Raw genomic sequence first — 16492 nt, 5'->3', positions numbered from 1 at the left:
GGTTGCACACTCTAGTGACCCATTTATAACTGTGGGGGTTAAACATAAAGTAGTGTAGGGTTGATGGTCTCTAACAAACAAGAGGATGCCATTTCTTGGTGTATACATTTGGGCACCCCAACAGAAATATTGCATCAATCTTTAGTAGAGCCTCCATTAGCAGAAATAACAGCCTCTAGATGCTTCCTATAGCCTGTAATGAGTGTCTGGATTCTGGATGAAGGAATTATGGACCATTCCTCCTTGCAAAACATCTCCAGTTCAGTTAGGTTTGATGGTTGCCGAGCATGGACAGCCCACTTCAAATCACCCCACAGATTTTCAATGATATTCAGGTCTGGGGACTGGGATGGCCATTCCAGAACATTGTACTTGTTCCTCTGCATAAATGCCAGAGTAGATTTTGAGCAGTGTTTTGGGTCATTGTCTTGTTGAAATATCCAGCCCCGGCGTAACTTCAACTTTGTGACTGATTCATCAACATTATTCTCAAGTATCTGCTCATATTGAGTGGAATCCATGCAACCCTCAACCTTAACAAGATTTCCAGTACCGGCACTGGCCACACAGCCCCACAGCATGATGAAACGTCCACCAAATTTGACTGTGGCTAGCAAGTGTTTGTCTTGGAACGCTGTGTTCTTTTGCCGCTATGAATAATGCCTCTTGTTATGACCAAATAACTCAATCTTTGTTTCATCAGTCCACAGCACCTTCTTCCAAAATGCAGCTGGCTTGTCCAAATGTGAGTTTGCATGCCTCAAGCAACTCTGTTTGTGGCGTGCGTGCAGAAAAGGCTTCTTCCACATCACTCTCCCATACGCTGAATTGTTGAATGATGCACAGTGACACAATCTGCAGCAAGATGATGTTGTAGGTCTTTGGAGGTTGTCTATGGGCTGTTTTTAACCGTTCTCACCATCCTTTGCCTCTCCGATATTTTACTTCTGGCCTTAACAAGAACTGTGCCTGTGGTCTTCCATTTCCTCACTATGTTCCTCACAGTGGACACTGACAGCTTAAATCTCTACAATAGCTTTTTGTAGCCTTTCCCTAAACCATAATGTTGAACAAACTTTGTTTTCAGGTCATTTGAGAGTTCTTTTGAGGCCCCCATGTTGCCACTCTTCAGAGGAGAGTCAAAGAGAACAACAACTTGCAATTGGCCACCTTATATACCTTTTCTCATGATTGGATGCACCTTTCTATGAAATTCAAGGCTTAATGGGCTCACCAAACCAATTGTGTGTTCTAATTAATCAGTGCTAGGTAGTTACAGGTATTCAAATCAACAAAATGACAAGGGTGCCCAAATTTATGCACCTGTCTAATTTCGTTTTGATGCATATTGCACATTTTCTGTTAATCCAATAAACCTCATTTCACTACTGAAATATTACTGTGTCTTTCAGTTATTTAATAGATCAAAATGAAATTGCTGATCCAAACACCCAATTATTTATAAATGAATATCATGGAAATTGTCAGGGGTGCCTAAACTTTTGCATACAACTGTATATACAGTATGTATGTATATATATATATATATATATATATATATATACTGTACTGTATATATATATAGCTAGCAAATATAAGTGCATATCCATATCCCTTTAAAATATTAGCTATTTTGCTTGACAAAATGAGGATCTTGACTAGGCTAACAATTCTAGTCTTTATCTATTTTCACTACAGATCGCTGAGTAAGTGACTTGCGCCTAAAACAAAGCTTGTCCGTGAGTTCAGGCAGATAATGGATATTTAACGGTATTGGTAGCTGCCAGAGGTTCACTTCTCTTGTGATGGATGCCGGCCAAAATGCATAGCGATGGAATATTTTCTGCTCAGAATACTGGCAATTTGCAGTATTCCTCCTTGTGTTACCTTACTCTAGCAAATCATCAATACTATATTATATAGTGTATATTAAAATAGATCTATCAGTGCTGTGTTTGCCAGAAGAAAAGAAAAAAAACTATACATATAATAGAAAGCTAAAGGGCATATTCCTTATTTTTATGATGTATAGGAAAAAGCAGCAGTTAAAGGGACACTGTGCTATAAAATGTGTTTCCCATTAAAAAAAAGTCTAATGTTCTAATCTGTTAGAGCTTGTCATTTTCTGACTATTGTTTGTGGTCTTCTGTCTATTTAACCCCTCTGCAAAGGGGTTTAACGCACAGTAGACGTTCCGCAAGTAGCGGATAAGTGGCAGGTTCTGTGTACAGCGGGTCCCGAGGGAAACATCTGCTGTGTGTTTAACTCGTTTGCAGGGGTTAAATACACAGTATAACAGGGTTAATAGTAAAAAAAAATATGACATGCTGTAACGGATTTTACCATAATGGGGCTTTAATATGTTTTAAATAGCTATTTTTGCTCCTTACAACCATCCCCTGTTGTTCTCCAGAACATGCCCATAACAATGGGCTGAACCTGCAAGTAAAGCAGACCTGCTAATGTTATCTGTGTTAGGTATTAAAGTGCTAATTATTGGGTCAGTCATAATCCAGTAGAAAAGTTTATCAAAATCCCCCATTGACTTTAATGAGGATTTTCTCTAGATAATCATTAAACTTTTTTAAAGCGTTGTAATGAGCACAAGCAGCTATTTCAGATACAACATTGTTCTCTCTCTCTCCTACCCCTCTTAGGAGATGTTCCTTTAAACATGTTAAAATAGTTTTTAAGTGACAAAGGGTAAGCAAAAACCATTTACATACAAATTAAACTAAAGGGAAGTATAAGAGTGCACACAACGTCCTGGGACTCTGCTGCTCATTTTCTTAAAGAGACTAGGGCCACCCTTAGCATTTGTGGGGCCCTGAATACAAGGCCGGCTCAAGATGTTGTGCTGCCTGGGTCCAAGAATGCAATGACGCTCCCCCCCAGTAGTAATCTTACTGATTAGCATATCAACCTACTAGCCTGGGCACTGACCTTACTAATCCTGCCTACCTGCATGCAACCAATGTTTATGCACAACTGCACAATAAGTTGGAAAGAAGTTAGGGAAGAGATGCAGTTGTCCCACCTTAAATGTCACCCCGGACTGGTTCTATGTCTTTGTGCATGATGAGGTTATGCTGCTGGGAGCCTGCAACTTCCCCCATGGAGACCAAGGATAGAAGTGGTCTGGGTCTGACAGTGACTGACTCATTCACTGAACTGCTGCCCTTTGTCAAGTGCTGCCTCCAATGGACCCTCTTGATGAGCCGGTCCTGTCTGGACAAGACAAATTTGTGGGGTCCCTCAGCCCAGCCCCCTTATCCCCCTCCTTCTGTATGCTCTGCCCCCTGTATGGCCCACTCACGTCCCTATGTAAGCAATAAAACAATATACTCCTGATGCCCCAAAGTGTGGGGGCCCTGGGTGGGTGCCCCTTTCACCCTAAAGGTTGCGATGTGGGGGGGATGGCAGATTAGGGATTTTGAATGGCGTTTTCACATGTCGGTTAAGTTTTTTTTTAGCCAGTTTAGATAGTTACAGATGATTTCAACATATTTTTGATACACTGCAGTAAGTTACTGGCGACTCCAGAAATGTTTAGTTGCGCACATTTCTAAACCAAGCCAGTTTGATCGACATACGGCAGTTTATGTGATTCACCCGATATGCGAGGTGAACTTACGGGCGACGTAGGTTTCAGCAGTTGCGCTGAAACTTACTGCCGAATATGTAATCTCGCCCTTTAATACTTTTGTAAGTGTTCACTTTTCAAAGAAACAAAATATGACCACAATGTCTCTTTGATTAACCCTTTCACAACCATGCATTACCAGTTTATATTTGTTATATTCTCTGAGAGGTACGCACACAAAACATACCTTGATTTATTTTTTTTCAGCAGGCCAAGCATTTTTAGAAAATAGCTTTAGTTTGCAGACATACCATAACACAGGAACACTCCTCCATATGAAATGCTAAACAAAAAATAATTTTTTTGTGTAATTTTCAGTGGTAATTATCAGCACAAGAGTCATTTCCTAAAAATCTAAAACATACATTTTATATTCCCATATTTAGCATCAGTTCATCTTCCCAAAACACAGACATTTTATATCTGTTTTGTGCAATAACAATATGTGAAAATCTGAAGATATAGTTTATTATTTTGCACCAACCAAAAATGGGCCGGCTCCTAAGCTTACATTCCTGCTTTTAAACTAAAGATAGCAAGAGAATGAAGACAATTTGATAATAGGAGTAAATTAGAAAGTTGCTTAAAATGTCATGCTCTATCTGAATCATTAAATAAAAAAAATGGGTTTAGTGTCCCTTTAACAAAGTATTCATGCTCCTACTGCCCCTGTCCAAAATCATGCAGATTAGTAAAATATATAAATTTTTTGCACCAAACATCTTATGTTGCATTTCATAAAATATATGTTTTTACAATCTCTAGTTTTCCCATTTATTTTAAATCCTGTATTTTTTTTTTATTACTTTAGAAAACCATGTCTCTATGAGCTGTAACATTAGTGACACAGTAAAATGAGGTTAACAGTTGCTGCCATATGGCTATTACTAGTATGACAATCACATGACAGTTATATGGACATGAAATCCCTTATTTGAATGGTAGGATCTCACTCTTCCAAATGAGGGTTCTTATGATATATATCTACGGAGAGTGAATAGTGCTTTTTTTGTAGTCCGTTTAAAAGTCAAGTGCACCATAAAAGTCAACTATTTGAAAGATAATTGTAATTTCTATGATGTTCACCTGCTACTTAAAGGGACAGTCTAGTATAAATTAAACTTTCATTATTCAGATAGGACTTTTAATTTTAATCAACTTTCCAATTTACTTTTATCATTAAATTTGCTTTTTTCTCTTGGTATTCTTAGTTTAAACTAAACCTAGGTAGGCTCATATGCTAATTTGTAAGCCTTTGAGGGCTGCCTCTTATCACAGACTTTTTAAATCTCTTTTCAACACAAAGAGACAGAAAGTACATGTGGGCCATATAGATAACACTGTGTTCAGGCACAGGGGGTTATTTAAGATTTAGCACAACACAATGCTAAATTTAAGACAATAGATAATACACAGTCACAGTCATGTGATCAGGGGGCTGGAAGAAGGTTCCTAGATACAAGGTAATCACAAAGGTAAAAAGTACATTAATATAACTGTGTTGGTTATGCAAAACTGGGTAATGGGTAATAAAGGGATTATCTATCTTTTAAAACAATAACAATTCTATGGTAGACTGTCCCTTTAAAGGGGGCATAAGACTCCTTATTTGAAAATGGGTAATCCCCTCTTTCATGCAAGGGGGATTGTGTGCGTGTTGTATGCTTTCTTTAGGGGAACTTTTGGAACACTGCCCCCACACATGGTAAATACGTTAGGCCGACAATAAGATACTAATGAAAGGGGTGTGAGACCCCTCTTTCCAAACTTTGTGTTTGGAGTCACGGTGGATGAAGGGGGAGCCATAAGCATTATCTTGCAGTGCTAAACATTTCATAGAAGGAGTTAATCATTCTGGAGACATGGACAGGAGCTCAGTGGCATGGCTATGTGGAATAACATGCCTCAAAAGCACTGGGTGCAACCAAAAAGATTAGGGTGCTTATGATGCTCTTCTGTTCATGCATTTTATTTTCTGTTCTATTTCTGTGCAGTGACAGGCTTGGAAAGCAAGGAATTTTGTGGCGCTATACAAATAAATAATAATAATATAAAGAGTAACATAAAATAAAAATCTACTATCTATACTAAATAGTATCTATACTAAAAGTATGAATAAAAATCTGCACCTATGATACACCATAAATAATTCTTATATTATTTTGATGTGGACAGTATTATGAACTGTTTTATATGCCAAATATTTTGAGAACATAAATTCTTTAGATACTTTAAAAGTGATGAGAGGCAGCACAACTGCTTGCATTCAAAAATTGTAGTCCAACCAAAGTGATTTAGTTATCTTTTATTGTTCTTTTTTTCTCTCTGCAGAACCCTTTATAAATCACCGTTTTAGTATTGCTCATGATATATAACAGGAAGGGCTGCTCAAAACAGAAGTATTATCATTGCTATCTGAATTTGATTGTAAACTACTTAATAAACAAAGAGGAATTTATTTAAAGGAAAGGTATACAAATTCACCCAATACTTTACCAGGTAATCTGAAGCGAACCATAAATAATTTTGTTTGATTTTTAAAGTGGTCAAATAATTGCACCTTGAATAAGAGGCTGAAAATAAAATCTGATGCTGGTAATGAAGTAGAGGGTTTGGAATTGATACATATTTAGAAAACTATATATAAAGATAATATTTTGCAGTTTGTAATAAATTATGGTTATTTAAGCCACAACTACATTAAGAAAGCCTTGAAACAGTCTGGTTAAGCAGTCAAAGAAGCTAAGAAGTGTTTATGATAAGATAAATTGTTATAGGTGTTGCAAAATAGAAGCAGGATGACACATCCCCCTTTACACACCCTACACTACTGGGAGATAGCTACACACATTTCTGTTTTTGTTCTTGTTTTCAGCTAGCTCATGTTCAGCAAGCTCCAAATAGTGCATTTCTGCTACTTCAACAAAGGATACCAAGAGAATGAAGCAAATTTAATAATAGAAGTAAATTGGAAAAGTGTATGCGTTGTCTGAATCATGGAAAAAAGATGGGTTTCATGTTCCTTTAACTATTTGTTTAATCTGTTTGTAGGGGTTAATCACACAGTTATATACAAGCAATAGTGCAAATATTAAAATGCCCTAACATATTGTAGCATTTTATTTTTGCACTTTCCTGTTTCTTTTAGCAGAAGATCTGGTAATGTTTGACCATGCAGATAAGACTTACCATTAGACATTTTTAAAATAGTGGGCGACTTAAAGGGACAGTCTACACCAGAATTTTTATTGTTTTAAAAGATAGATAATCCCTTTATTACCCATTCCCCAGTTTTGCATAACCAACAGTTATAATAATATACTTTTAACCTCTGTGATTATATTGTATCTACGCCTCTGCAAACTGCCCCTTTATTTCAGTTATTTTGACAGACTTGAAGTCTAGCCAATCAGTGCCTGCTCCCAGATAACTTCACGTGCACGAGCACAGTGTTATCTATATGAAATACGTGAACTAACACCCTCTAGTGGTGAAAAACTGTTAAAATGCATTCTGAAAAGAGGTGGCCTTCAAGGTCTAAGAAATTAGCATATGAACCTCCTAGGTTAAGCTTTCAACTAAGAATACCAAGAGAACAAAGCAAAATTGGGGATAAAAGTAAATTGGAAAATTAGAGAAATCAAAATAGAGGGCGCCACATGGTGCAGATCAGATGGTAAATGATATGACAGACTAGGAACACAAAAGAATCCTACTCACGAGATGTAGAGCACAGATGTGCAAAAACAGCAGTCTGGAACCACATGTCGTCCGGTGGACCAAATGGATATGATCACAGGGGCGAATCCTCGTCTCACCAGGGAGAGTCCAGGGATGCCTTGGGGCAGGAGTCAGTCAGCAGATAGTTGAGGTGTGGGACTGGACACTGTTGGATTCCTATCTGCTGACTGACTCCTGCCCCAAGGCATCCCTGGACTCTCCCTGGTGAGACGAGGATTCGCCCCTGTGATCATATCCATTTGGTCCACCGGACGACAAGTGGTTCCGGACTGCTGTTTTTGCACATCTGTGCTCTACATCTCGTGAGTAGGATTCTTTTGTGTTCCTAGTCTGTCATATCACTTACCATCTGATCTGCACCATGTGGCGCCCTCTATTTTGATTTCTCTAGATTCCCTATCCTTGTGTCGCGTGGCGTGACACTCTAGAGGCGCGGCCCTCCCGTTTGGAACAACACCTTTTCTGGAACTTTACATTACGGATATTAAGGACTTGGCCGTCACATGCCATCCCATTTCGGATGACAGTTTGTATATTATAGATATTATTGTCCTATCTTTCTTATAATCATTTTTTAGACACTTGCTTTTATTTTTTTACCTGTTACCATTTGTTACTCCTAGGCGCCTCTTTTAAGTACCTTAGTGATATTAGTTGTTACTAGAGTACTAGTTTGCTTATAAATTGGAAAATTGTTTAAAATTACATGCTCTATCTGCATCATGAAAGTTTATTTTGGCCTAGACTGTCCCTTTAACTCCAGAGTGAGACAGAGGATTTTTAATGTTCTAAAACCTCATGCTGTGAAATAGAGGATGTCCAAATTGGGGAATTATTTAACACCTGACCTAGGTTCTGTGTAACAAGAATTATCAAGTGAAAATAACAACATATATATAGAAAGCTTTTTTAACGCAATTCACCTCTCTCTTTCATGGGTCAATAATATGCTTCTTTGATTTCATTATAAAACAGAAAATTGAAAAAATAAATGAAATAAAGTACAGAATGTGTAAACAGTGGATAAGAGAGATTACCTTGTTGCTCTAATGAAGTTTGTAGGTTCAAGTCTCATTCAAAACTATTAATCATTTTTATTTTATCTCAAATGTGTAATTGTTTATGCCTCACGTTCAGCAGAATATATTCCTGAAGCCTAAAATATTGCTCATGTAGCAAGTGGGATGTAAATTCTTGCTTTTTGCATAGTGATACACTGCTAGATGTATCAACATTTACAGACACCTTTTTACTTTTTGCTATTACTTTTGGATACATGTTACTATAGTGCTAACTGAGATGGATAGGATACATGCATCTACCTTTACAGTATTTCAATACAATTTGTTTCTGCTTACAAAGTGTTGTGATAATGATTGGTTCCTCCTTGGGTTTTTTTAATCTGTGTTTTGTTCTTTTTACTTGTATGAAGCTGGATGGAATATGCATGGATTAGTGTATGGTTTGGTCTGGGGTTCTTTGCTTTTATTATAACCAATTCTATTATGTGATTCAAGTCTGTTTGTATTTCTACATAGACAGGTTTGATAATAAAGCTATTTGTATTCTATTTGTATATGTGTTTGATATTAGTGCTGGTAATTAATATTATATTTTGTACTCATATTTTTTGTTTTAATTTGAATTCTCAAGTGCCAGAGTTTAAATTGAATGTTGCAAATTTACAAAGATTCCAAGCTCATTCTATGCAGGGTTTCAAAACAGTGTTTTTGTGACTATTTGCTGCTTGTGAAATGTAAATCTGCTGCAGATCTTATTAAGACTCTGTACAGCTCAGCACATACTGCATCTCGTTCTTCTATAGTTCTCAGGTTCAAATCATAACCCAGGCGTTGTTTTTAATGGTCATCCTTTAGATCTCATACAGAAATGACCAAGAGATTTAAAGCTCAAGTACTGAGGTTCAGATGCAAACTAATGTGTTGCAGCCAACTGCTCCAGAACATTTTTATTTATCAAATATAATTTAAAAAAACGGAGAATTCAAAGGGGGGAAAAGGAAAATAAACAAATTTCCAATTGACTTCTATTATCAAATCTGCTTAAAGGGATAGTAAACATAAACATTTTCTTTTATGATCCAAATAGAACATACAATTTTAAACAACTTTCACGTTTATTGCTATTATCAAATTTGCTTAATTCTCTTGTTATTCATTGCTGAAGGAACAGCACTGCACTACTGGCAGCTATCTGAACACATCTAGTTAGCCGATCACAAGAGACAAATGTATGCAGGCACCAATTAGCAGCAGCTCCCACTGGTGTATGATATGTGTGTATTCATTTTCAACAAGGGATACTAAGAGAACAAAGCACATTTGAAAATAGAAGTGAATTAAAAAGTGTCTTATGCTCTATGTGAATCAGCAAGTTTTAATTTGACTTTCCTATCCCTTTAATGTCCTTGATTCTTTTTGCTGAATGAGCAACAATGCACTACTGAGAGCTAGCTGAGCACATCTAGTCAGCCAATTACAAACAACAAATGTTTGCAGGCACTAATCACCAGCTAGCTCCCACTAGTGAGGGATATGTACATATTCATTTTCAACAATGTTACTGAGTTATATTTAAAGGGACACTAAACCCAAATTTGTTATTTCATGATTCAGATAGAGCATGCAATTTTAAGCAACTTTCTAATTTACTCCTATAAACAAATGTTCTTCATTCTCTTGGTATCTTTATATGAAATGCAAGAATGTAAGTTTAGATGCTGGCCCACTTTTGGTGAACAACCTGGGTTGTTCTTGATGATTGGTGGATAAATTCATCTACCAATAAAAAAGTGCTTAGATGCCTTCTTTTTCAAATAAAGATAGCAAGTGAACAAAAAAAGTTGCTTAAAATTGCATGCTCTATTTGAATCGCGAAAGAAAACATTTGGGTTCAGTGTCCCTTTAAGTGTCTTAAAATAACACTCTATCTGAATCATGCAAGTTTAATTTTGACTTTCCTATCCTTTTAAAGGGTCTTAAACCCCAAAAGTTTTATTTCAGGATTTAAATAGATCATAAAATTTTGAACTTTTCAATTTGCTTGTATTATCAAATTGACTTCATCCTCTTGTTATTCTTTGTTGAAAGAGCAATAATGCACTACATAGAGCACTGCTGCTCCTGAGCCTAGGGATGCTTTTAAACAAAGGATACCAAGAGAATGAAGCAAATTAGATAATAGAAGTAAATTGGAAAGTTGTCTAAAGGTGCATGAAATATTTTTTGGGGATTTCAAGTCCCTTTAAATTAAATGGTCTTGGCTTTCTTGTATTTGAGTTGTAACTTAATAATGTAAGTTGTTTTGCCTTTAAATACACATTAATTTCATTTGTTTAAACACTATGAGAGTGAACTAAGAATCGCATTAATTAATTAATCTAATTAATACTTGATAAATTTATGTTTCTGATGCATAAACTCTAGGATTAACTAATTTAGCTTATTGTACTCAATTGATCTGAAGGCATTTTTTGTGATCATATATTTGCACATAGCTTTTTTTCACCTTTTTTTATTTACACGTTTTGTCCTTGACAACTTGTAGACATTATAGCTGACCCGCATAGTAAATAATATTAATTAAATAAAGAAAATATAAAAAAAATGTTTTTTCTAAAACTGCATCTTTTCGACAGAGGAAGTAATAACTTTTGTTGCAAAAGAAGACTGTAATGCACAGCCATGCTTTATTGCTTTGCAGACCTCTTTAGCATCCAAGCCAGCGATTACACTGTAGTATCATTATTATTGGTTTTGCGGCGGTTTACTTATGGCTAATTTGCCAATCACAAAATGTCATTTTCTGCCAGTCCCTATATGGCCGCCGGAATTAATCAGGTCATGAAGTGTTAGCGGTTGCCCCGCCTTTTCCTGTGTGTAATGAGCGGAGATTGCCTTGTAACCAGGCGAGTGGGCGGAGCAAGTTAGGTAGGCGGAGCGTGCCCGGCCCCTGCCTGCTGCTACTGCAGTGTGTGTCAGAGCCAGCCGGGAGCTTTTGCTTCAATGAGGAGGAAGCTGTGAATGGAGATGCTGTAGTGACACTAGGCCCGAGGACCGTCCCTGCCTCTCCGGGCTGCACCACCAGGTGAGGAAGCTACGTGCTGTAGTCTGTTTGTTTGGTACAATGGTGGCTTTAGTGTGGCATTGTACTCAGTCTTGCACTGACTGTGTCTGCACATCACACTGACACAGATCAGCTTCCATGCTGCTTTTATGTCAATTACATTTTAGCAGTTCTCTGATACCTGATAACATTTACATAGCACCTTTTTACTTTTACATTGTGCCCTGGCATCATATATTTTTACATTGTGCCCTGGCACCACATACCTTTTATATTATGCCCTGGTACCACATACCTTTTTTATATTGTGCCCTGGCACCACATACCTTTTTACATTGTGCCCTGGCATCACGTACCTTTTTACATTGTGCCCTGGCATCACGTACCTTTTTACATTGTGCCCTGGCATCACGTACCTTTTTACATTGTGCCCTGGCATCACGTACCTTTTTACATTGTGCCCTGGCACCACATACCTTTTTACATTGTGCCCTGGCATCACGTACCTTTTTACATTGTGCCCTGGCATCACGTACCTTTTTACATTGTGCCCTGGCACCACATACCTTTTTACATTGTGCCCTGGCACCACATACCTTTTTACATTGTGCCCTGGCATCACGTACCTTTTTACATTGTGCCCTGGCATCACGTACCTTTTTACATTGTGCCCTGGCATCACGTACCTTTTTACATTGTGCCCTGGCATCACGTACCTTTTTACATTGTGCCCTGGCACCACATACCTTTTTACATTGTGCCCTGGCATCACGTACCTTTTTACATTGTGCCCTGGCATCACGTACCTTTTTACATTGTGCCCTGGCACCACATACCTTTTTACATTGTGCCCTTAAGGTTGAACATTGTCACCACATATTTGCATATTGTACCTTTACTGATATTTTTTTATTAGTAGCACCATAGTGTTGTGGTTTTACCTTTTTTTTTTTTTTTCCCCTCATTGATAATGATGTACTGTTCCATAGTGAACTGAAAATATGTTGTCATTTCTGAAGCACCCTAACACTGCTTTAGTATTTCCTCCTTATGAGATATTTAGCTTTAAAGGGACACAAAACCCCAACAAAAAATATTTCATGATTTAGAAAGAGCATGCAATTTGAAACCACTTTCTAATTTACTTCTATTTAATTTGCTTCATTCTCTTGATATGCTTGGTTGAAAAGCATATATAAACAGGCTCAGTAGCTGCTGATTGGTGGCTGCAAATAGATGCCACGGTTGATTAGCTCACCCATGTGCATTGCTATTTCTATAACCAAATTATATGAAGAATGAAGCAAATTTAAAAATAGAAGGAAATTGGAATATTGTCTAATATTGAGCAATAAAAGAAAATTTTGGGTTTCATGTCCCTTTAACGTTGCAAACTGTTACACTTGTCATAGCTTTACCTATAATACCTTATTTTTTTCTTATCTTTTATTAGTGCCACTTTGAAATTAGCCTCATTTGTGGTACACTGAATCCTGCGTTACCTTTATCTAAGTAACAGTAATCCTGCTTAACATGGCATACGGCCTTACCTTAGCTTATGGCATGCTCATCCTGTGGCACAAGGATCTTCTATGACATGCTGATCCTTCCTTGCTGTTACTTTTGGCACAATAATCCTGGTTAACCAGTGGCATCCTGAGGCCTATGGCACCGTGATCCTGCCTTACATTTTATGTAACATACTGGTCCCTCTTTTACCCTCTGCCTTACTAAGCCTGCTTTTGCCCTATGGCATGCTGGTTACCTGCCTCATGCTGTCCCTTCCTTTGCAGCAAGCAGATCTGACATTACCTTAAAGGGACACTGAACCCATTTTTTTTTTCTTTTGTGATTCAGATAGAGTATGCAATTTTAAGCAACTTTCTAATTGACTCCTATTATCAAATTGTCTTCATTCTCTTGCTATCTTTATTTGAAATGCAAGAATGTAAGTCTAGATGCCGGACTATTTTTGGTGAACAACATGGGTTGTTCTTGGTGATTGGTGGATAAATTCACCCACCAATAAACAAGTGCTTACCAAAAAAAATAGCTTAAATACCTTCTTTTTTAAATAAAGAAAGCAAGAGAACAAAGAAAAAATCATAATAGGTGTAAATTAGAAAGTTGCTTAAAATTCCATGCTCTATCTGAATCACAAAAGAAAAAAATTGGGTTCAATGTCCCTTTAACCTGAGACACAGGTATCCTATTGCATATTCATCTTCTGTTACACAACCTGTCTTTTGGGTGAACTTTATGTACCTTGTCTTAACCTGCTGTGTCCGGTTCCTGTCTTTTCTTCACCCCCTTGGCTACAGTTTTTTTTTAAATTTATTTTTCATTTTGTCAAAATGTACCCAGCTCTCTCTGTTTCAAATATGTCACACTGTCTTGAATTTGCATGTCTGTCACCTGTCACTTTTTCTATGCTACCTTGTGTACACCAATTTCCATATGTATATTAAACCACACCTAGGCAAACTTTTCCTCAATCTTCCCTTCTTTTGCTACTAAATGCGCATCCTGTTAATTCAATGCCTCTTCATGGCCATTCTGCCCCATCTCTTTCATTTTACCGCCACCCTGCCTCTCTTATGCCACTTAATGGTCACCCTTACCCTTCTCTATCACTGTTCTCATCTTATGATCACTCTGCTGCCCTCACCCTAACCCTACAATCTCTCCTCTGCCACCTTATCCACACCCTGCCCTCCTTTTTTTTTTTTTTTTTATACAGTACCATCACCCTGCCCTCTCCTGTCACCTTACTATTATCCAACCCTCTGCCACCCTACACCTCTGCTCTCTCCTGTGCCATCTTGCCCTTCTCTCTCCTCTGTCATCTTACCTTTCTCTCTCCTCTGTCATCTTACCCTTCTCTCTCCTCTGCCATCTTACCCTACACCTCTGCTCGCTCCTCTGCCACCTTACCCTCACCCTGCTCTCTCCTCTGTCACCTTACTATTATCCAACCCTCACCTCTGCTACCTTACCCTCACCTTGCCGTCTCCTCTGCCACCTTACCCTCACCCTGCCCTTTCCTCTGCTACCTTACCCTCTCCTCTGCCACCTCATCCTGCCCTCTACTTTGCCCTCACCGTGCCCTCTCCTCTGCCACCTTACCCTCACCCTGCCCACTGTTCTTTTACCATACTGTCACCCTGTCATTTCCTCTGCCACTACCAAATTTTGCTAATTTACAATCATAATCATGCTTAATCTTTGACCTACCTTTTGTTTATTTTTATTATTAGTTGATTTTGGTTGTAGCCGCCTATTATTTTTTTTAAACCCACATTTTTCTAATTTACAACCACTGTCTGACACATCATCATAGTATCTTTGCTTTCCTACAGTGATTACATCTCTGGCTACAAATGACATTGGGGACTTTGGATCATTATCACCAGCACATCTTTTGTTGCTCATAAACCCATGTTAATTTGTTCCATGGCTTTCTCACCCTAACCTCCTCTCAGCATTTGGCTGTCATGTAGTCCACTGCTGTTTTAGTGGTTGCAGAAGGTTTTTACATTTGCTCTCTTTGACCTTGCTCGCAGCAGACCGAAATCAAGCAGTATTTAATTTCTTGCCCATGGGAATAATAATCTTTGGAAATCCTCTCCAAGAAATGTAGTGACACAGACATGTTTCAGCGAGCTGTGGTAGCGGCACTGCTAATGTTTGGGTTTAACTGAGAGAGCTTTTTGTGTCCAATTTTTACAGTGTAATGAATAGCCTGAAATAAGCATCTGCGTTGGTTTCCTTGACATTGTGTAAGGGTTGAGCTGTGCTCGTGTGTTTTCAGCTGTGGCTTTCCTCCTTGTTATTATTGAATTTCTCGGGGCTGTTTGTTGAATTTTTTCCAGTGTTGATGTGTTTGTATACAGAGATGATGATTCGTACATAACAGGGCCATTCATTCGCCGCCTTTTATTGTTGTTGCTATATTTGGCTTTTCCAGGTCAGAGGTGAATTGTGATAGTTTTAGTTGCCTAGATTTTGCGATGGTAATGGTTTTATTCTCATGTAATGTTTCAGCTCACAGATGCTTGTCAGGCATTAACTTATTTTATTAAATATGAACTAATAATATTCACATATATTCTGTCAACTCAAGTATACAGTATTATTTAATTGCTGTGAATTTTGTCCCCGTCCCCCCAAACCCCCCATCCCCCCTCAAACAAAACCCCAACAATCCTCCAAGTGGCATAATGATTGAATAAGCCTGCAAAAGAAGATACATAAATGCGTCATAAGGTTTCTTTTTCAAGAAAAAGGAGATTGTGACACATCATGCAATGCCAAAATCTTTCACCTGGTGTAGTGTGCTGTGCCAATTAAGGTGGTTGTCTGTTTTATTCCAGTTTAGGCCACACTGTGTGATCCTGGGTAAATAACTTAATCTTTTTTTTCTGTGTTATTACCCAATTACAGGTTAGTAAGCTAATACCATGCTTTGTCCCCTCTCTCCCTTTGAGAGGCTGCCATGCATACTAATTGAAAGGCGCTGTGTAAATACTAGGTATTATTTCTGTTTGTTATTGCAGTGTAGCTGTCGCTCATTCCTCCGCATCATAAAACTATTCACTTATTTTTTAGCCACAGCCAGATGTCACACACGAATATAGAGATATAAATATCCTGATTAGCAGCCCTCTTGTCTTTATTATTGTACATGTGGTTGCATGATGATGTATTGAGGGGTAGAATCAAGCATAAGGTTGAATTTTTCTCTTAGATATGAATAGTAACATTATAGACAGGGTTGGAAATTCTGTAACAAAATCGTTTTTATTTAAAAATATTTTACCACCAAAAAAAGAAATTCTTTAGAATCATAATAGATGAAAAAAAATGGTTAAAAAGACTGTACTATGCCTGTAATTTGTTTCTATTTGGTCCCAAATTTAAATGGACATTAAACTGAAAATGTAAATCCCCAAAATATTATGCATTTAAAAAAAACAAACAAAAATCTCTAATCATTGGTTTTCAAGTGTTCTCAGTCCAATG

The 16492-nt window shown here is 37.7% G+C and overlaps 1 protein-coding gene across 7 annotated transcripts in view; it reads left to right on the top strand.

Annotated features, from left to right (window-relative positions):
• CYRIB (CYFIP related Rac1 interactor B) overlaps positions 1-16492 on the top strand; it is a 411880-nt gene that overhangs the window by 119040 nt on the left and 276348 nt on the right. For 5 of the 7 annotated variants that reach the window (XM_053715357.1, XM_053715359.1, XM_053715353.1 and 2 more), the window contains exon 1: positions 11339-11491. The exons of the other annotated variants lie outside the window; for them this stretch is intronic. The gene's annotated coding sequence lies outside the window, so the exon portion shown is untranslated. Of the gene's footprint in view, positions 1-11338; positions 11492-16492 lie in introns of those variants that run through there. 7 annotated transcript variants of the gene reach the window in all.

The sequence above is a fragment of the Bombina bombina genome, chromosome 5 (assembly GCF_027579735.1).
Source record: "Bombina bombina isolate aBomBom1 chromosome 5, aBomBom1.pri, whole genome shotgun sequence".
In the NCBI taxonomy this organism is placed as follows: Eukaryota; Metazoa; Chordata; class Amphibia; order Anura; family Bombinatoridae; genus Bombina; species Bombina bombina.
This window is presented reverse-complemented; position numbering and strand designations above follow the sequence as displayed.